Raw genomic sequence first — 22,463 nt, 5'->3', positions numbered from 1 at the left:
ATCATAGGGATTTGTGTCTATTTCCCAAAACCTTTTCTTTCTTTTTTTCCCCCCTTTTTTTTTACCATTGTTAAGCTCTGTTGTGCTCGTCTTTTTCTAATGTGGGAAAATGTAATTGTTTGTCTTTTCAATAAACACATTTAGACTGTACTTTATAGAAGGCCTCCTGTATAAACGTCCACTTTGTGATGTGTTTATTTCTATGATTGAAAGGTGTATTGGTTAGAAACAGATCTGCAGATAAGCTTGATGTGAACTCGGAATAGAAAGTCCGAAAGGATGAAGTATATGCATTGGCCAAAATAAAGGTAAGATTTCATCATTTTCAAATAAATGTGTATTTACTATTTTTCTTAAATGTGACAGAATGATGATGTAACTTGCAAAGTTTCAATGAAAAGATAGCAGACCGTACTTTTTTGTTGTTAAACATCCCAATGCCTTCTGTATAACAGACAAATCTCACCCATTTTGCAATGCGACAAAATTTCACAATGATAACGTAATGTCAGTGACCATAGTAACCATGCTCATTCTTTTGAGGGACAGGTACACAAACACACACACACGGGTACTAACAAAGCCAGTTGTTGGAGTGGTTTGCACCACTCAAAAAAAAAGTTATTGGCAGAGGAAACTCACCCTGTAGTATTGTTTCACAGCATGTCACACAGTTTCTCCACAAACCCTCTGGTTTCAAAGCTGCCATTTGCTTAATTCCCACATTATCGCTGCTTGGCATTGTGGTGTCTAAAGCTCCGAGCTGCTGGCTTTATGACTGTGGCTTAGAGTCAAACAGATTGGTAGAGGTTGAATTGATTGAGATGCTTGTGGTCACACCATTGTTGGAATGTGGGGAGAGAAATGACTTGTTCTGTGGGACAGTTAATGGGGAGCCAGTAGCCTACACTGAAATATACATTATATACAGAGTAGAAACAGTGAGTCAAATCAAACTTTATTTATAAAGCACGTTTTAAAAATGGACTCAAGAGGGATTGAAAGCCAGGGAGAAAAGATGAGTCTTAAGGTGAGACTTAAAAACATTAATAGATGGGGCAGATCGAATATAAAGGGGCAAGCTCTTCCAGTGAGTAGGCCACTACCTCCAGTCTAACTATGTTTGCCATTACCACTACTATTGCAAGATGTAGGATTGGCATGAAATGTAATGGGGGAAGTTATTGCTTAGACTACTAATATGTTATTAAGTTTTGAGCTCTGATATTAGAGACCCCCCCCCCCCCCCCATTTTCCTATTTCCTCTGCTGCTGTTGCCCATTTCCTCTTCCCCAGCTGTGACTTCCTATCCACAACAGCCCACACATGTGGAGCAACTAGCAAGGTTATAATAGTTTGGGATTTTTCATTATAGTATACGTTTTAGTTTGTTTTTAACCTATTTGTTTTTTTCTAATTCAGTTTATTTCGTTTTTTATTTCTGTGAAAACGCTTAGTTTAAAAAGATAGCATTCAAAAAAATATATATATTAAGTTGCCGATTGAGCTTATAAATAAACTTTTGTCCATTTCAGTTAGTTTTAGGTAGTTATGTAAACCACCCACCCACACACATTTCAGTTATAATTTTTCTTTTCCTTTTCTAGTTTTTATTTAGTTCCAGTTTATGAAAATGTATTTTTGAGCGGCGCCAGCCCCCCTCCTATACACAGGTTTAATGTTTGTCTTTAGTTCAATGTTTGTTTTGTAAACGCCATTGACAATGAAGTGAAAACTTACGTCATAATGTGCCTCATTACGTCATATCCCCCCCCCCCTGTTTTGAGTATGTGGACATCACAAAATCTTTAATTTTGTGATAATTTACTAATTTATTTTTAGCTCAAAGTTTGATTTCCCCAACTGAGATAATGGGGTGAAAGCCATGCCTCCATCGCAGTCAAAACACTAGTAGTGTAATATTGATTTTGGGGTTTTCTAGTAGTGTATGTAGTGTGGAATTGCCAATCCGTGTTATTTCACTGTGGAGGACTATTCACACACATTGCCATTTTTGAGTGGTGTAAACCACAAAAACTCCAGCTGAATCAACTTCATGGTCACAAATCATCACATCAGAAGACGAGTCTACCTAGCCAAAGATCTTTAACGTCAGACATTACGTCAGACCACAGCTGATCATGCTATATAAAACCTTACACCACTCAGTTCACACGGGTGTGATTTTTACATTGATGGCCAGCTTGTTTTGACAGCAGGAGTAGGACAGACTGCAACAGGGAGAGATAGAAAGATGGAGTGAGGGGGATGTGGAAAGAAAATGAACAAAGGTGGCAAGAAGGAGCATGCCAGTGAAGGATGGGGAAAAGGCACAGAGTATGTGATGGATGTAGAGCGAAGCGAAAGAGGCAGGAAGGGAGGAGATTGTAACAAGTAAAGGGTGGATGGGGGGGCTGGACACGGAGAGAGGGATGAAGGAACAGAGTTGGAGAGTGGGCATTAAGACCAATGGAGGGAAGGGAGGGGTGGCTAGGTGGAAGGAAAGGTGAGAGGGAGGAGGGGTGGTTGGATGGAGAAAAGGATGGAGTGACTCAGGGAGGGACAATGAGTCAGCCTTCACATGCTGAGCTGGCCACCCTCCGTTCTACCCTCCTGTTTTTCTCCATCTCACTCTCTGTGTCCTCCACCTTTTATCTGTTTCCCATCTCTATATAGGCCTATTGCCCTCCCCCCCCCCCCCCCCTCTCTCTCTCTCTCTCACTTTCCAAGTTTCCATCTGGGCCATTTTATATACAGTGTTTGTTTTCTCCCACACGTTGGAATGGATGAAAAAACAAACTCAACAGAGTTGAACAAAGTCTACAAGTTTAATCACCAGATAATGTCTGGTATGTTTTCAAACTAGGAAACAAACAATCCAGCAACTATTTATCCCACATACTAGGTGGCTACTGTTTGCAAGAAGAAAGAAGAAAAGAAAGAAATATAATGGTAAAATCCAAAGAGATTAAAAGCACATTTCAGAAGCTAACCGTTCTAATTAAAAAAAAAAATCCTTTAATACAGGTTCGAGTTGAGTCACCTTTGGCTTTTATACATGATAAAGCACATGGTGCAGCGCACAACTGCTGCACGAAACACTTCCTGCGAAGGTTTATTTTGTTTTCTTTTGGCCCTGTCAGCTATCCTTACTTCCTAAACACTGGAGTCGTGTTTCATTATTCATGTGAAACGGTGTAATTCTCTTCCACTCATCATCCTGACAGTCTATTCATCATCACTTCATAAGTGTCTCAGTAACTGATCATTTTTGTGTGTGTGTGTGTGTGTGTGTGTGTGTGTGTGTGTGTGTGTGTGTGTGTGTGTGTGTGTGTGTGTGTGTGTGTGTGTGTGTGTGTGTGTGTGTGTGTGTGTGTGTGAGAGAGTGTGTGTGTGCGCGCACATTCTTTGTGAATCTATTGTACAAGTCAAATTACATCCTGTGTTTGTGTGATCTCTACAGACCATGAGAAATTAGAAGCAGCAATGCATGCCAACAGAATATACATTGCATGTTTGTGTGCAATGTGCACATCATTTTGTGTGTGAGCGCATGTTCGTGCATATGTCTGTTTTTGGCCAAAAGACAACCTATGTTTTTGTCTGCCTTTATTCCCTGGTGGAAAAATATTTGGACAGATTGAATTCTTGTCAACATCGTCTGGTGATTGTACTGTTTGGATGTGGTGTGTGGGCGGCGGTGGCTCATACACCTCCACCATCTGTTCTTTCCCCTCCAGGTAGGATTGCATCCAGCTCACTGATGTGCTATATCAAAACCAATTGCTTTTAGCTGGTTAACCAGTATGGAGTGGTTCACGGTGTCAAAAGCCTTTTGGAGGTCCAGCATGACCATGCCGCAGTATTTGCCAGCATCCTCCTCATGTTTGATGTGGTCGCTCGAATAGAGGAGGCATGTGTCAGTGGAGTGGGATGTTCTGAAGCCAGAACATCCCACTTGATAATCATGAATCAAATCAAAACAAATACCTACTACTGTATGTATTTTCCCCATTTCTTAATTTGTTTTAGAAGTTTTCACTTTTCAGTGTATAATGTGAAGACAGATGATGATGGACATTTAAGTGATCAATGCTCATTATGGCTACATAAAAACCAAAAACCGCAGGAAACACTAGACTCCATCTTTACACTTAATGCCACAGGTAAAGCTGGGAGGGATACACACACACACACACACACACTCCAACTGTCTTATTTATTCAGCTGGAGAAGTGCGAGTGTGAGAGAGTCTTATAGGCGAGAAAATGGGGAAAAGCGAGTCACTCCATTGAGTTTGTCCTTGATCCGTCATCCCTTCCACCCAGGATCCCACCCCCTCTGTCTGAACTCTGGAAAAACCTCCACCTTGGAACTGGTGCCAGGACCGGGCCGAGCCGGAAACAATGCTAGGAATGTGTTAAAATGACTTGAGTCATTCAGACATGTCAACTGCTCTCCTCCCTACTCTTTCTCCTCTTCCCACTGGACCCAATTTTGCGCGGTGAAAGAGAGAGAGAGAGGAGAGGAGGGGGAATTCCTTCCTCAGAGTCAGAGAGCTGGATATGCAATCTAATATGTAATCTCACAGTAAAGTCAGAACAGAAATGATGCATACTTGTAGCATGAACTATAGTGCATCTATGAAATTAGTTTGTTAGTTAGTTAACTAACTAAGCATTTATGAAATATTGTACAGTATAAATAATTATAATTGCAACCGTATGTCACAATTATTATCTGCAAAACCTGTCAGTCCGTCACGCCTCGTGACACGCTCCATATATGGCCAATACAGAATTCATTCCATATGTTGATCATCAAACCCTGTAAACTGTTCTGACATTCCATATGTTGATCTGACATCATCAAACCCTGCACACTCAAGACACGCTCCATATATGGCCATAGTACAGAATTCATTCCATATGTTGATCTGACCCCCCATGTCAAAGCGCCAGCGCTCGCCCAGCATTCTGCTGTCACCCAGGCGGATGCGTGCACGCGACCTCGCCCTTCGCTTCTCGCCCTCACAGTGCGTTTTAACAGCGGGCGACAGCCAGACAAATTTTCCCGAAGTGCATTATTTGTCAATGGGACCTGGCAACTATACGATAGCAGGCGAACAGGCGATGGTTGAAAAGGCGGAGGAACGTCAGATCCAGATAGGCCTACTGGGCGACATCGTCCGGCGATAGTGGGTGATTAGGCGATAGCCAAATTCATGTGTCGCTCGCCGTTATTCTACCGCTGTTAACACTACAAAAACAATACAGTAGTCCAGCAGTCAACAGGCTTCTTTTGTTTAAAGTGGGACATTTGGTATTATAGTCTTTTTTATTGGCCTAAAATATTGTCATACATTCATGAATCCACTTGCTGGCCGGCTTGTCAGCATTGAGCATTTTTTTTAATAGGCCTAGGGGTTTATCCCTACCATTAGCATCCTATGGCAGGCAAAAATGTCAAACTTTCATTATGCTTTAAGTAGCATGTGACATGCCAAACTAGGGTTTTTTCATTATTCTGAATCCATTCCAAGCATTAGTTTTGCACAAAAAACACTCCTTTGCCTAAAAACGGCCATTGCCGTAATGACAAATGTGATGAGGTCAGCACATTTTGGGCACATTTGGTCAAGTGGCTATTGCCGTTTTTAGTGTTTTTTGTGCAATGCTTGGAATGGATTCACATTCACAATCATGAAAACCCCCAAGTTTGAGATGTCACATAAGTTGACATTTTTGCCTTATATAGGATGTTAACGGTATGGTCACATATAAACCCCAATAAAACAAATTGCTCAATACCGACAGCCGGTCAGCAAGTGGATTCATGAATGTATGTATATAGACAATATTTTAGGCCAATAAAAAATACTATACCAAAATTCCCACTCCACACCCCGGGCTGCCGGACAGACTACAGTGCCTTACCCAACATACCCAACAAAGGCGCAATAAAACAGACTTTTTGATGTTTGTGTTGTGTTCTTGACTTCTACTTTGTAAAATAAATCTAGTCATATGTCTGTTATTTGTTAATTGTGTTACATTACAAAATGTGATTTTTATTTGCGTTTGAGTGGGTGGTGTGTTAACTTTATTGAGTCTATTATTCCCAGCACAAAAAAGCGTTTTATCACACGTTTATTAATCCTCAACTCAACTCCGCTCAGCTGTTTTTATACAGCCTAGTTATTTTTACACTACAGCTTCAGTGATGTGTTAAATTAACAGGCAGAATTTGTGATATCGAATTATGTAATATATTTTGGTGATTAATAATAGGCTACTTGATCGTGAGTGATGTTTTTTTCCCCTCGTCTATTTTATTGATTTGTGGGGGTTTGAGTGTGTCCGTGTGCGCGTTTTTTGATGAATTGAACAAGGTGGACCCTCTTGTAAACAAGTGTAATGCTTAATTGGGTCGTCCACTCACAGTTAACAGTCTTTGTATTGAGTTTGTGCTTGAAATGTACTGTAATTCTGCAAACTGTTAATACATATTTCAATCAAGACTGTTTAGCAGAAGTGAGAGGATTCATTCTTTCTTTTGGGGACATTCTTTTGCGTATGCTTTTGTTTCATTTCATGACAGCTTTCATTCAGTGTTCTGTCCCTTTCTTTCGTGTCCGTGCGCGCCCCCGCGCGTCGTCAAGAGGTTTGTGGAAAAATTGCGGCTGTGTTGAAGCCACGCAGACTCGCAGAGGGAGAGAGAAGAAATAGGAGAGAGGGAGGAGGAGGAGGAGTGTACGAAAAATCCGTTCGACTTCGAGAGAGAGAGAGCCAGACTCAGAGAGTGGGCAGCTCACAAATCACACAAGTCACTCTGGGAGCGACACTGCCGTTGAAAGAAAGAAATCCACGCGGATTATTATTATTCTCACTTTATTCCCCCAAAGCACGACACGCGGATTATGACCGCCGAACTGTCTGTAGGAGGACCACGGATCTTTGCGGACAGTATTTGGATCTGAAGAAGGTATGTGTTGAAAAGTTCAAAACGTTGTTTCCCCTCTCTGTCTCTCTCTAGTCTAGTCTCTCCTTTCCAAACTGAAACTGCCTCACATCCCGTCGCCACAGTTTGACTGTTGCTGCGAAGTTCCAGGCTTGTAGTTCCAACAACACAAGGCATGGCATGGTTGTTGGAATGGTTCACTCACTGTCTCCGTCTCCAATGCAATGTCTCTCCCCGTTTTGGTTCACTGCAAAAACACTGCCTGAGCCGTGAGGAGCACCCGCTCCAGTAAACACGCGGCAGTTTGTTGAAGGTGTTTGGGAAGTTTGCTTTGGTCTTCACCGAGTGCTCCATATAATGTTACGTTGGGGGGCTAAGGGGCTTCCTTCCTATACTATGTTGGCTGATGCATAAAACGTGCTGATTTCCACCCCATAAACTAACGGGAATGTAATCAAAGATATCGATAATGTATGTTCGATGTCATTGTTGGTTTTGTAGTTTGAGATAAAATGTTAGTTTAACAACAACAACGTCCTTTTGGCAATCTTGGCCCTTGACAAAAACGAGGGCTGTTTTAAACACGCAACATCAACATGTACACATCAAGTGATAATGTATATGTTTTCGCCATGTGTTGCGTCTGTTGTTGGTATCGGTATGACTACCTACACATTGAACTGGAAAGGGAATGAAAACGCCAAGCTCGCAGTGTTGCTGCCATGCTCACTAGTCAACAGTACCCACATAAGGACTGCTCAAGTGCCATGCAGTTCTCCTCGTGTTCAAAGATAAGCTAAATGTTGAGCCATTTACCGTAGGCATTATGGATGCTGCTGTGCTGTCTAGTGTATAAAAGTTGTATTTTGTATGCTTGAATCCAATGATGTTGTTTAGACTCTAGTGTATTGTATTCTGGATTCTGCTATGTGCTGTTGTGTAGCCTATACATCGTAAGTTATTTGGCTGCATTTGGGTTTCTTTTCTCTGCAGAACAGAACCAGCCAAAGCCACAGTCATTGTAAGAAATCTCAGTCACACTGAAAAGTGGCCTACCGGTGATTCAGATTGTAAAAAGTGTATACAGTCATACTTATTATAGTTAGTTGGCAAAATGTTACTGCATCTGTGTTGTACTAGAATCACATGATGCCAACCTAGTGGACAATTGACAACCCCCCTTTGTCAATACTACAATACCAAGTGTAACATCCTTTGGAACACTAGGTGAGGCAGTAGACTGGATAAAAGTCAATCCTTTGGAACACTAGGTGAGGCAGTAGACTGGATAAAAGTCAATCCTTTGCAACACTAGGTGAGGCAGTAGACTGGATAAAAGTCAATCCTTTGGAACACTAGGTGAGGCAGTAGACTGGATAAAAGTCAATCCTTTGGAACACTAGGTGAGGCAGTAGACTGGATAAAAGTCAATCCTTTGGAACACTAGGTGAGGCAGTAGACTGGATAAAAGTCAATCCTTTGGAACACTAGGTGAGGCAGTAGACTGGATAAAAGACATGGCATGTGTCATGTTTCCTTTTCTTTATTGACTGAAAACACTGTCTTCTTGACTTCCATTCAGCTTGGCCTTACCCTGCCTTAATAAAGCACAAGGTCAATGTTAAATTAGAAGCAATGGAGAGATAATGAGGGTGGTGAATAATCATCTAATTAATTCATTCTTTAAAGTAAAAACATCACTTTGGACAACCTTTCTATGCTTATCCTGCATTTGGTCCTATAAATCCCTGATTAGGTAACCAGATGGAGATGTTACTCACTATATGCAATTTACATCCTTATATGATAAAATCACACCCGTGTGAACTGAGTGGTGCATTCCGTGTGGCGATCCCTGGAACTTCCAGACCCACAGGAACCTGCCCAGGGTGGTGGGTCGGTTCCGGCAAGCCGCCCGTGTCCAAAACGGTCGAGAAATGACAGTTACCACATAGGGGTCCCCAGGGGGTCCCTGTACTGTACTGTACTGTACTGTACTGTACTGTACTGTACTGTACTGTACTGTACTGTCACACCCGAAATCATCATATACAGTTAATATATGTGTGTGTGTGTTTGTGTGTGTGTTTACTGTGTTAAGCTGCGCAACAGTGGCACTTGGTGAAAACCAACCAAACACTATTTTTGTGCTCGGACGGACCCAGCCAGCCAGCCAGGGACCCAGGGACATGCATAGCTCCGCAATGGAGTGGTTGAACAGCAGTGCCCGTTGCCCTGGGCTGGTACTAAGCCCCCAGTAAGGCTATCCAACGTTGAAGCTGCCACTACCTACTGGCGAAAAGAGAATCTGCAGCACTTTCATGGAGGTGGGCGGACGTTCATTCGTTTGAGGTCCGGGCTTAACTTCCACTCACTCGAGCCATTGAGTTATAATTGTACTTCCGGCAGTCTTCCGGGTGCTTCAAAACGCCACTGAGCAACTTCCATCGAGATGAATAGCGGGGGGAGGAGGTGGACTAAGGCGCGATTAATACTCCTATTTTAGAGCCGAATAAAAGTCGGTTCGGCTCTGTAGAGCATTTGAGGTTCCGGGGGGCGGGTACCGTCCTAAAGTCGGCTCTTCGGTGATAATGAAAATTTCTGGCGAGCCGAAATAATTTCGGCACTACAGCGCCGAAACAGCGGTAAAATAGGAGTATGAACTATGAATCGGCCCTAACGCTCCGGTTCGGTCTCTATCCTTTTATTACTCTATGGCTGGTACTAGGATAGAAAAACAGCAGCACTATAGGTACCGGTAGGATAGAAAACCAGCTGTCCTGGTTAAGGATAGGAAAACCAACAGTACTAGTGGTCCTGGTAGGATAGAAAACCTGCAGTACTAAAGGTCCTGGTAGGTTGGAAAAGAGCCATACTGATGGTCTACTCTGGGTTTATATGGACCGGAGTTGATGAACCCTACTCCAGTGAGACCACCAAGTTCTTGGTGAATGACATCCTGTATTGTCATGTTTACATTGAGGTTGGAGTCTCTCTTTTTGTGTGTTATAGGATTAAGACTGTAGCTGCTTGTTTTTACATGCCCCCAGGCCGTGCTATCATTACCACTCATACAGCTGACACTGTCAACAAAACGGCTCCATCAGTATTGTTATTTCTGCTACGCTTTAAGGAGCATTTCAGCTAACAAAAACACATTTTGTGTATTCTGTACATAATCTTAGCCTTAACCTCAAAACCATGAACCGTCTTGGAGGACTAATGTAATATTTAATGAGTCACTTACAAGAGTTGAAAATGTCTTCCTAGTAATGTTATTTTCAAATGCCACATTTGAAACTGAACATATTGTGCCCTTTCAGAATTCAGTGATATACTGTATCTAGGAAAATGAGTACCACTGAATTTCTGTGACAGAGCTTAGTTCGGATGGTTGAAATGGGCCTCTTTAAAAATAGATGAGAAGAGGCCTTGAAGTTTGAGATTTGGGATGCTGATAAGGGCCTTTTTTTTTCATAGCTGCCAACAAAGTATGTGGGACAAATATTTGCTGGATTGTTTCCTGGCGTTGAGAGAGAGAGAGACAGAAAACATACCTAGAATTCTTTGGTGACAAATGGAAGACTTTGTTGTAATCTCTCTGTTGAGTTGCTTTGTATCCATTCCAGTAATGGTATGTTTGGTTTGGTTTATTCGTGTGTCCAAGACCAAAGCAGAGAAGATCTTTTCTTCCATATGACCACTGATCCTGTTAATCCACCAAAAATATTCTGTGTTCTGTTGTACTTTGTCCTATTGACCCCATGAACAGTAGCGTCCATATAACGAGGCAAATGTTCAGTGAAAATAGCAGATCTACAAGTTCACAAGGTGACAACGTTAAGTGTCTGCTACTGTATATGCAGTTTCACTTTCAAGTACGTACGGTTTAAATAACCCTATATGATAATATAGGATAAAATTGCATACGGATCAATTTTATTGCCATTTATTTATTTAATTTTATTATCAGTCCAACAATTCCTGTTGGAGAGTTTGACGTTATTGATCCACTCTACTCACAGCAATATCAAATAGACTACTAGCTGTTTAATTGGCTTTTCACCTTTCTGTTTACAGATCACTAACGAGCACAATATTGATCTCACTGCTGCTATCAGTGTTTGATAGAACACGGCAGCTGGACTTCCTTACTTCTCTCTAGGATGTATCGATCCATGCCAGGCCATGACTGACCTCTCTGGGTGGTTGGAGCTAGGGCTGGCCATGACTGACCTCTCTGGGTGGTTGGAGCTAGGGCTGGGCGATCTGTGGTGATAATTGCGACTGAAGGTCGCAGTTAACTATGGAATTGTGCGTTTTCTGTCACTCAAAATCCCCATACATGGGGAAAGCCCCCATATATTGTGCCCAGGTCTCGTGACATCACTATGACAACATCAGGGATGATAGTAAATCAGGGATCATAGTAAATGCGACTTGCTGTCGCAATTAAGCCCATATATGGAGATCCCTGATGTCATAAATATTAGTATATGGATATCCTCTTCGATGTCTCCCTTTTGACTGATACCTGTCCATTTAAACTCTAGACGGGCCTGCCCCAAAGTTATTTGTGCAGCCGCGCCCGGCAGCCGGCAAAAACTAGAGTTCTCAAAAGGCCCGAAAGTTAAGGCCCGGCCCTATCTGGGCCCTCATATCATCAAATCCTGTACACTCAAGACACTGCCCCCGCTGCCACCCTTATATATGGAGCTGACCTGTTCTGACTTTCCATGTGTTGATCCGACCTCATCAAACCCTGTACACTCAAGACACGCTCCATATATGGCCAGTGAAGGGCGAGGTCGCTTCTCGCCCTCAGGTGTCTTACTGGTATCGTATACAGTTACTGAAGTTCTCTTGACATCACTCGCTCATCCCCAGGGCTGCAGAAGTGCTGCAAATTCTCTATGGAGAATAACATAACACAAATAGTCTCATAAGCATTGTGGTCTACCGTCTAAAACTAAACAAACTGTCTCTGTGATATGTCTCGGGGAGGTGGCTCTGTATAGTTTACCATAGTCAGTACACTCATATTTCATATGTCTGTTTCTGGCGAAAACATTACTAATTTGGCAGCAGTAACATTAGCGTTTTTTGCCATCATTTGATTCTTCATATCCATATGAGTGTTGTTTCTTACGTGATATAAGAAAAGTCTATGGTAATGTCACGGTGATATTTCTATTGATAATCACTCGGGCATGATTTTGTGTGATTTGTGATGCATGCAATCTCTCAGATTTGTCTGCGGCTCTGCCTCATTGTTGTTCTCTGTGCTTATTAGTAAAATAATAAATACAAAATTAGTAAAATACAAATACAAAATGCTTAGTGAATGCCATGTGTTGAATTTGTTAACCTTTAATACAGTGAAAGGTATCCTATCATGCGTCCTGCCGCCATCAGACTACCTTGTGTAGGACTGGCATAAACATTGCAGCCGCGCTTCCAATGTGAAATAAAACATTCCAATTTAGTGAAAAATATATTTAGACATATGTTGCTTTTAGGGCCGATTCATACTCCTATTTTTTTTTTTTGACTATTTTCGGCTCGTCAGAAATTTTCAGTAGCACCGAAGAGCCGACTTTAGGACGGTACCCTACTAGCCCCCCCCCCCCCCCCCCCCCCCCCCCCCGAACCTCAAATGACGTCACATTGTAGGCTCTACAGAGCCGAACCGACTTTTATTCGGCTCTAAAATAGGAGTATGAATCGCGCCTTAGGTTGTCCCTGTTCAGATGGTGAATGAAAGATTATGGAAGTGCTAGAGCGTGCCAGACTGATTGATGGCTGAGAGTTTGACCTGCCCTCGGGGTGTGTGTGTGTGTGTGTGTGTGTGTGTGTGTGTGTCTGTGTGTGTGTGTGTCTGTGATGACTATCTGTTTAGGATGGAGGGCCGTTACAATCTGAACCATTTGGGGCTCATTGATTAATCACTGACTGCAGTCTCCTTGCAAAGGTTTTAGCTATTGATTGACAAGCTCATTTGGGAAAGAATGAAATAGTTATGTTCTAAAAGGTGATCTAACAGTAGTGGTACAAAACGGAACTGCCCAGAGAGAGTGTGTGTGTTTGTTTGATTGATTGATTGAAATATTTATTAACAGTTTGCAGAATTACAGTACATTTCAAGCACAAACTCAATACAAAGGCTGTTAACTGAGTGGACGACCCAATTAAGCATTACACTTGTTTGCAAGAGGGTCCACCATGTTCAATTCATCAAAACATTTAGAGACGTACAAATAGACACTTCTATATAGACAAAGAACAGAACAGGAATTCATCATAATGGAGGTAAAAAGGGAAAAGAAACATATACAGTGAGGGAAAAAAAGGGGGGGGGGGGGCGGTGGGGGGGATTCAGATTTTACGGGGGGCAGTTTCGAATTGCAGCCATCCGTAGGTGCCCTTTGAGAGCTGTTTTGAAGGAGTCAAGGGATTAACATGCCTTAATGACTGTTGGTAGGGCGTTCCACATTTTGTGGCATAGGAGCGAAAATAATTTAGTCCGAATTTTTGTGCCGAATCTGGGTTGTACATGGTTCGTTGCACTGTGTGTGTTTGAAACAAGATTTATGAAGGCTGTCATTTGACACCATGAACTTTGCCTCTCCTCCTTGATGCCTAGGGGTCAGGCCAGGGCTGGAGTTGTGGAGCAGGTGTGACACTGAGGTCAACAACACACACATGGATGCATGCACGCCTACAACCAGATATTTCTTCTCACACATTCATTCACTCTCTATCACCCTCTGACACACTCATCAGGCATATTCTAAAACATATTTAGCCCATTGAGTTTGGAGGTCGGTTCTACAAATGCCTTCTAGATCACTAGTAGTTTTCAAAACTTTTTGCTATTCAAATATATTCAACACCAAAAGTTGAATGGTTTTTATACCATAGTTTTCTGACTGAACACTACTGTGTCTCTACACAGTAACATAATCAATGCTATTTATTTATCTATTTGTTACTGTGTCAAGATTGAAGATTTACTGGTCACTACTCTATACAAGTAATAGCAGTGAAATAGAAGTGGGGTGTCTGCAATACGGTACGCCATGATAACAATAATAACTCTGAAGCTTATTTAATTAATGAGATAAGAAAATGAATTACTATAGCAGCAATCGGGATTAGGGAGGTGGAATAGCTTATAGGATAATGCACAATGTATACAAGTATACATTGTGCAACAATATGGGTTATCGTTGTATTGTTTTGCATGTAAACGCATACTTTGTGGTAGTTAGAGGGGAGTATAAACATGGTTGTGTGCTCAGAGACATAGGCCCTCGCATCAAGGACACGCATCTCCGCCTCTCCACAGAGAAGCTAATATGTATGAGCTTTGATCAGAGGTATAAAGCAGGTTCATCACAAATGAGATCTCATTCTTCAGTGAACACACACACACACACACACACACACACACACACACACACACACACGCACACATATATTATACACACCCTAGTTCTGAGGGAGTCTGTGTACGCCTGCAGGCTGGTAATGAATGCAGATGCTATTTGATGAGGGCTGTGTCAATGTCAGGGGACACACACTTTAACTTCTATGGCTGCTGCTCCATTATTCTATTGTGATGGTCGTTCTCAAAGTGGGATTCTGGGACATTCTGAGACATTTGCACAAAACAAATCCATGGGGTTTACCTGGCACCAAAGACGGGTGGTCCGTGGCCAAATGCAAAAGTTTGAGAACCACTGTCCTATTTGGTGTATGGTGTCACTTCAGTTTGAGAACCACTGTCCTATTTGGTGTATGGTGTCACTTCAGTTTGAGAACCACTGTCCTATTTGGTGTATGGTGTCACTTCAGTTTGAGAACCACTGTCCTATTTGGTGTCACTTCAGTTTGAGAACCACTGTCCTATTTGGTGTCACTTCAGTTTGAGAACCACTGTCCTATTTGGTGTCACTTCAGTTTGAGAACCACTGTCCTATTTGGTGTCACTTCAGTTTGAGAACCACTGTCCTATTTGGTGTCACTTCAGTTTGAGAACCACTGTCCTATGGTGTCACTTCAGTTTGAGAACCACTGTCCTATGGTGTATGGTGTCACTTCAGTTTGAGAACCACTGTCCTATTTGGTGTATGGTGTCACTTCAGTTTGAGAACCACTGTCCTATTTGGTGTATGGTGTCACTTCAGTTTGAGAACCACTGTCCTATTTGGTGTATGGTGTCACTTCAGTTTGAGAACCACTGTCCTATTTGGTGTATGGTGTCACTTCAGTTTGAGAACCACTGACCTATGGTGTCACTTCAGTTTGAGAACCACTGACCTATGGTGTCACTTCAGTTTGAGAACCACTGACCTATGGTGTCACTTCAGTTTGAGAACCACTGTCCTATGGTGTCACTTCAGTTTGAGAACCACTGTCCTATGGTGTATGGTGTCACTTCAGTTTGAGAACCACTGACCTATGGTGTCACTTCAGTTTGAGAACCACTGACCTATGGTGTCACTTCAGTTTGAGAACCACTGTCCTATTTGGTGTCACTTCAGTTTGAGAACCACTGTCCTATGGTGTCACTTCAGTTTGAGAACCACTGTCCTATGGTGTCACTTCAGTTTGAGAACCACTGACCTATGGTGTCACTTCAGTTTGAGAACCACTGTCCTATGGTGTCACTTCAGTTTGAGAACCACTGTCCTATGGTGTCACTTCAGTTTGAGAACCACTGACCTATGGTGTCACTTCAGTTTGAGAACCACTGACCTATGGTGTCACTTCAGTTTGAGAACCACTGTCCTATGGTGTCACTTCAGTTTGAGAACCACTGTCCTATGGTGTATGGTGTCACTTCAGTTTGAGAACCACTGACCTATGGTGTCACTTCAGTTTGAGAACCACTGACCTATGGTGTCACTTCAGTTTGAGAACCACTGTCCTATGGTGTCACTTCAGTTTGAGAACCACTGTCCTATGGTGTCACTTCAGTTTGAGAACCACTGACCTATGGTGTCACTTCAGTTTGAGAACCACTGTCCTATGGTGTCACTTCAGTTTGAGAACCACTGACCTATGGTGTCACTTCAGTTTCTGTAAATGTAGTGTTGAAGTGGTTAACCCATTTTGACCTGAGATCAGATTCTAAAAATGTCTTCTACATCCTGACCGTTTTCTGAAAAAGCTGTGTTTCTATGTCAGTGGTTCTTCGATTTTTCAAAAATAGCAGTGAGCTTATAGATCTGCTATTTTTCAATAGCTAAAGCACGACATAATGCTAACACCAAAAGGCGTTCCTGCCCAAAATGGGTTTTAAGCGATACCTATTTGATAAGGTTTCAAGCCCACCAGTGAGCTCTGGACCACAGGTTGAGAATCAGTGTTTTGGGACATGGTCCTGGAATGTGACTGTCAGGAGGAGTACTATTTATATGTGTGATGCTGGTCACACTCACAATGTCTAGCTCTGTCTTGATCAAACTGAAGGAAGCAGTCACTTTACATCACTGGCTCTAAATGTCACACTGTCTCTATGGCAACCGCCACAACGCTTCCTGTCTGGGTTATCAGGTCTCCGGGGTCTTGTGTTGGTTGCTGCGGTAACAATATCCCACCCCTGAGAAGGTCAGATGAACTCTAAAGATTAATTATGTTTTGGGCTAGAAGTCAATGTTGTTGAGTCGACCACTGTATGTGCAGTGGTTCTCAAACTCTTTTAATTTCAAGGACGCCCATTTCAAGGAGTTGGAGTAGAAAACGACCTCCCCCTGGCCTGCCGAGGCACCTTATGGAGGGGAAAGGACTGATCGGAATAACGTGTTCCTTCCACTCGCTACGTCCGGCCAGGGAACCTCCCCCCTGTCAGGTGAAAAGAAGCAGCTTGGACTCCTCGTGCATTAGATAATTGACACTGGGGGAAAAATGGGTTGCAAAAATCGTGGGATAAAATTATTATATAAGTAAAAAAAAAAAAATTAGTTGGAGTAGAGACCTGGCTGTAAGGGTCCATTTAGAACCCCTTCAAGGAACCCTGACGGGTCCCTTGAGCCCCCCATTGTATTAAATGAATCCCCCCAAGCCCCTCAGTGATCTACGGCAAGCTGATGGTGATGTGCCGGTGTCACAAAGATGTGACTTCAGTGAACATGATGTTGGAAGAGAATGGTTGACTGAGCTGGTGTAAAACCATTTGTAAGTATTAAGACAATAAACTAAACAATGCTACGGTGACATTGCTCACCCACTGCAGTGGTCTAACTCTAAGGAGTGTTATACGTGCACTTTGAGCCTCTTCTCACCACAGGCACACAGACAGCTGCTGCATGGCTGAGATGGACAGGAAGTGGGTTAGACTGAACGTTGACATGGTGTGCTCTGTGCTGCCACAAGGGCCAGACCTTCCTCCCACTAAGCCCACTATGTTCAAGGTTTCTGATGGAGAAGAGGGAAGCATTTACTCCAACCTGCTACACTTTATATATTAACTTTATTACAGGCTCGTGGCCCACAAGGTAAGACAGTACATCACATATACGGAAAAAAAAGGTTACTACTCTAGGCGAGGCACTCATGCCAGTGTCCTCTGATGGTAGAAGTGTACCTTACAGAACTACGGCCTGGGTCTGTCATCTGTCCAATGAGTCCATTCAGTGAGCGATCCAGCCTGCTCATGAATTTGAATGTCAGGTTCCTCAACAGAGCCATGAATGTAGTGAGACCCAATGAACAGAAAAGCCCACTGGCTCTAGTGCTCCTGGGTTTTTTTATATTTATATCCAAAACATAGCCTGCACTGCAGCTCCGCATCTCTATGTTCAAACAAGTCCAGTGACTGATGGGCTGAAGCTGTATGAAGTTTTGACTTCGGCAATAAAATGATGCGATAAATTGTTTATCAATAATTTGACATGATGTTTTCACTGAAATAAAATCATCCTTAAATTCATTATTTCGTGGACTAATTTCTTCTTGAATCATGGTCTTACTTGATGACCTTATTGATGCCCTGGCATGTGGCCTTTGTGCCCTCAAACAATTTACAACACCAAAGGCCAAGTGGCCTTGCCCCTAAAATGAGATTCCAGGCCTGGCGTTCAGTCAACTTTCCCTGGATTAATGAAGGTCAGACAGGTTCAGGAGGTGGCAGCTCATACAGAGTGCCTACTGCAGCTGTCGGGAGGACACAGCGTGTGACTTTAAACAGGCCATATTGTACCCCTCTACCAGGAGTTAAGTGCAACTGTGTCATCTTTATTGTCTCCACCTGGCCGAAGGCATGGGGAGAGAGTATGTTATGCACTCCGTCCGTGTGTGTGCCTGTGTCCGTTCGTCCGTCTGGTGGAAAACTCATTGGAAAACACATTTTTGGAACAAAATGCCTCAAATCGTCCAATTGCCATCCAAGGCGTAAGAAGAAATGTCACCCTTTTCACATTGGCCTATTATAGCGCCACCAGGAGGCCACAACCTGACCTGCCCTGGTGGAGACCTGTGCTCCGAGGGGCACATTTTCTAGTTCAGATTGATTTTATAGGGCCCGGACGGTTAGCTCAAGCATCTGGGCACCTAGGCTGCCAAGCCTGACAGCATGCCGCGGGTTCGACTCCCACGCTTCCAATGTGAAATTAAAAATTCCAATTTAGTGAAAAATATAAATATTTAGACATATGTTGCTTTTAGGTTGTCCCTGTTCAGATGGTGAATGAAAGATTATGGAAGTGCTAGAGCGTGCCAGACTGATTGATGGCTGAGAGTTTGACCTGCCTTCGGGGTGTGTGTGTGTGTGCATGTGATGACTATCTGTTTAGGATGGAGGGCCGTTACAATCTGAACTAATTGGGGCTCATTGATTAATTGATCATCACTTTCAAATCTGACTGCAGTCTCCTTGCAAAGGTTTTAGCTATTGATTGACAAGCTCATTTGGGAAAGAATGAATAGTTATGTTCTAAAAGGTGATCTAACAGCAGTCAATACTACAGTAGTGGTACAAAGTGTGTGTGTGTGTGTGTGTGTGTGTGTGTGTGTGTGTGTGTGTGTGTGTGTGTGTGTGTGTGTGTGTGTGTGTGTGTGTGTGTGTGTGTGTGTGTGTGTGTGTGTGTGTGTGTGTGTGTGTGTGTGTGTGTGTGTGTGTGTGTGTGTGTGTGTGTGTGTGTGTGTGTGTGTGTGTGTGTGTGTGTGTGTGTGTGTGTGTGTGTGTCTTGTGCATGCGCTTCATTGTATTTTCCTGAAAGTGTGTGTGTGAACAACACACAAATGCACTTTAGAGCCAGTGGGGGTAAAAAACTAATTTCAGCCACTTTACACATGTAAACCTGTGATAATGGTATCATTGCTTGACAGATGTTAAACAAACTATTAAGTTAGTATAGTTAAACAGCATATATGCCATTATTAATCTATCCTCCAGTTCTCTCCTGACAGGCTCCTTTGAGCCTTTATGTACAACATGTATGTTTTATGCTGAAAAAAGGATATGTTCGACTTCCAAATGTCGATTTTTATTTTGTTCAACGCTGGTTTGCTTGATTATTGTTTATTTCCTCCCCCTAGTTCATACCACTATCTTCTTTTATATCAGTAATAATGAATTAAACATTTCCCTTGGCAGTAATACATCATCGCTGACTTGATAAGCAGTATTGATCTTTGAAAGAACTTTGAAATTATACACCATACTGTAATAGCCTATTTCCCGAGCTTATGGCCTCGTTAACGTCCATCTAGTTGCATATTAACGTAGGTTATGGCTTTGTAATGGGGCTGATTAATGAAGCAACGTCCATGTATATCAATGTTTTATATGGACGGACAATAATGTATCCTCTGTACTTCCCTTAATGACTGTAAAGGCACTGCACCACAGAGCATGTTGTGCATATGCATGTCCTTATTTCAGCTCATGTAACAGAGTGCTGCATTGTGTCCGCTTCCATTTACAAGCTAATGGTTGTTGTACTATTGCTGAGACATGATCAATAAATGATCAGGTATTTGTGCAGTAATGCTTCATGCTGGCCATACTGATAGTCTGATGTCTGTGTTTGTTTCACTTTGATTATGAAACTGATTCAGCATCCAAAACAAGATTGCGGGCCTTGAGGCTAATAAACTAGTCTTCATCTACTGCTGGTACATTGTGCTGTCCTATGTAGTAGCCCTCCCCGCTTCCCACTGGAACCATTCCTGGATTTATTTTTATCCGTGTTACCATAATACCGTCTCTCTGTCTCTCTCTGTTTCTGTTTAGTTTACTTTGTATCTTTTATGGACATATCTGTCACGGGGTCATTTTAGACCATGTGATGCTGCTGTGTGAGACTGAATGGCGCATGTCCTTTCAGCGGGAGTCTTTCTTTATCAGATTTTTCGATCTCATTTCCTTAATACTTCCGTCTCAGTGAAAGCTGATCTCGGCCTGCCAGCCTCCCGCGGCAGGAAGCGGACACAGCCGGCTTTTTAAACGACACAGTAGTAGTTGGTGGGAAATATGAACCTCTGGATCAATCCGGTCTCCAGTTTCATGTTAAATATACAAAGTAAATGTCTTTAGGCCTTTAGTTTTCGCAGCTTCTGGTTTATGTGTATGCTCCTGGCATGCTCCTATGCCACCAAAATGTGGAACGCTCTACCAACAGTCATTAAGACATGTGAATCCCTTGACTCCTTCAAAACCACTCTCAAAGGGCACCTACGGACGGCTGCAATTCGAAACTGGCCCCCGTAAAATCTGAATCCCTCTTTACGTCTCTAAATGTTTTCATGAATTGAACATGGTGGACCCTCTTGTAGTTAACAGTCTTTGTATTGAGTTTGTGCTTGAAATGTACTGTAATTCTGCAAACTGTTAATACATATTTCAATCAATCAATCAATCAATCAATGCATGCATGTGTTTGTGCACCAGGCAGAAGATGGTAATAATAAAACTCTTCTAAACTCTTACGTTATGTCAACACATTGCACTTCCATGTGCATTGTCTGAAGAAGAAGAGTGATTTGTGTGTAGAATTGATTATCGATGTTGGTTCATTTCCTCGGCTAGGAATAAGATGCACTATTTCTGATTGATGTGTAAACTATTGCAGTGACCAGTCGTGCATTGGACACATGGAAGATATAGACTATAACTACAGTATATACAGCTTTGTATATTGTAGTCTACTGCATAGTATTGTCATAGAATTCTGGATCAATCTGTTAGGAGGTTTTTGTCCAAAAGCCTTTTAATACTTTTTTTTGGTTCAATATTTGTTTTCACCAACACACACACAGACGGAAACGGCACTGATTTATGAAAAAAATAGATTGCTAAACGGGTGGAGTTGGCAGATAATTTGAGGATCCAATGGAGTTAGGAACTCCATTGGATCCTCAAATTATCTGCCAACTCTGCGTGTGTCTTGCTTGTATGGGGCATTGAGGCATGTCAGTACCCAGGCCAGCTAATCTCCCAGTAGACTGCCAGTGGTTCAGGTTGACAACAGCAGACAAGGCCAACAACACAGTTGAAGTATGTCTCAGACATGTACGCCAACTCTGCCAATCACTTTTTCCATTGGTTCATCTATTTTTTTATTTTTTTAACCAACACATAAATGTAAAGGGTGTTCAATAGCATTGATACAAAAATGGAGTTAGGTGGTTTCTTCCAGACAGCAACAATATAAGTATTATAAGTGATGGTAAAATATAAAGTTTAGATATAAGCAACCATATAATTTCTTCCCAAGTATATATTGGACATTTACACATTGGCCTTGCATATTTTGAAGCATATGACCTATTTTTCGCTCCTAAATGAGTCGGTGTGTAGTTACAGTTGAAATGCTCATAGTCATACAGTAAAACTAGAAAAGTCGCAATTTTAAAAAATTGCAAAGTGTGGTTGCCGCAGTGGCTCACATATGCCCCTCCCACTGATATTGCCAGCCAATTACAATGTTGCGTCACCCCTGCGATCATGCGTAAGTAATTCGGAGGGGATTTATCCCCCAAAAATCATGTTTTTGCGACAAACGGTTACATTTCTCGCATTTGCGGCGCCCCCTATGGATGAAAATGGAATTGCTTTTGGTACTTGGTTGATTTAACCACCCGCGACATGTGATTCAAATTTGGGATGGATCGGACATTTCGTTCGGGATTTTAGACATTTTTTGTAAAATAGGCCCATCCCACTAACTTCGGAAGCCGATTACGGCCGAACGATACGCACTATCAAAATTCCGCCTGTGGTGTCTTCATCAGAAAGGTCCAGAGATCATGTGTACCAATTTTTGTGAGATTTTGACAAAATCTGTAGGAGGAGGAGCAAAAAGTGTGTTTTGGATCAAATTCAAAATGGCGGAAAATCTATCATGACGCAAATGGGCGTGGCCTATATGGGGAGATGCGTCATGACCCAAGGAAGCCAGGGAAAAATAATTGTGATTTTACGACCTACGGTTCAAGAGTTATAAGCCAAAACGTAAAGTGGGCTGTTATAGCGCCACCATGAGGCCGACCGATAA

The 22,463-nt window shown here is 42.4% G+C and overlaps 1 protein-coding gene across 2 annotated transcripts in view; it reads left to right on the top strand.

The window, feature by feature from the left end:
- Positions 1-6,700: 6,700 nt before the first annotated feature.
- The window catches only part of peak1 (pseudopodium-enriched atypical kinase 1), a 170,224-nt gene continuing 154,461 nt past the window's right edge, over positions 6,701-22,463 (top strand). For both annotated transcript variants that reach the window (XM_079501321.1, XM_079501320.1), the window contains exon 1: positions 6,701-6,984. The gene's annotated coding sequence lies outside the window, so the exon portion shown is untranslated. The remainder of the gene's footprint in view (positions 6,985-22,463) is intronic.

The sequence above is a fragment of the Electrona antarctica genome (genome assembly GCF_951216825.1).
Source record: "Electrona antarctica genome assembly, chromosome: 5".
NCBI classification, from domain to species: Eukaryota; Metazoa; Chordata; class Actinopteri; order Myctophiformes; family Myctophidae; genus Electrona; species Electrona antarctica.
This window is presented reverse-complemented; position numbering and strand designations above follow the sequence as displayed.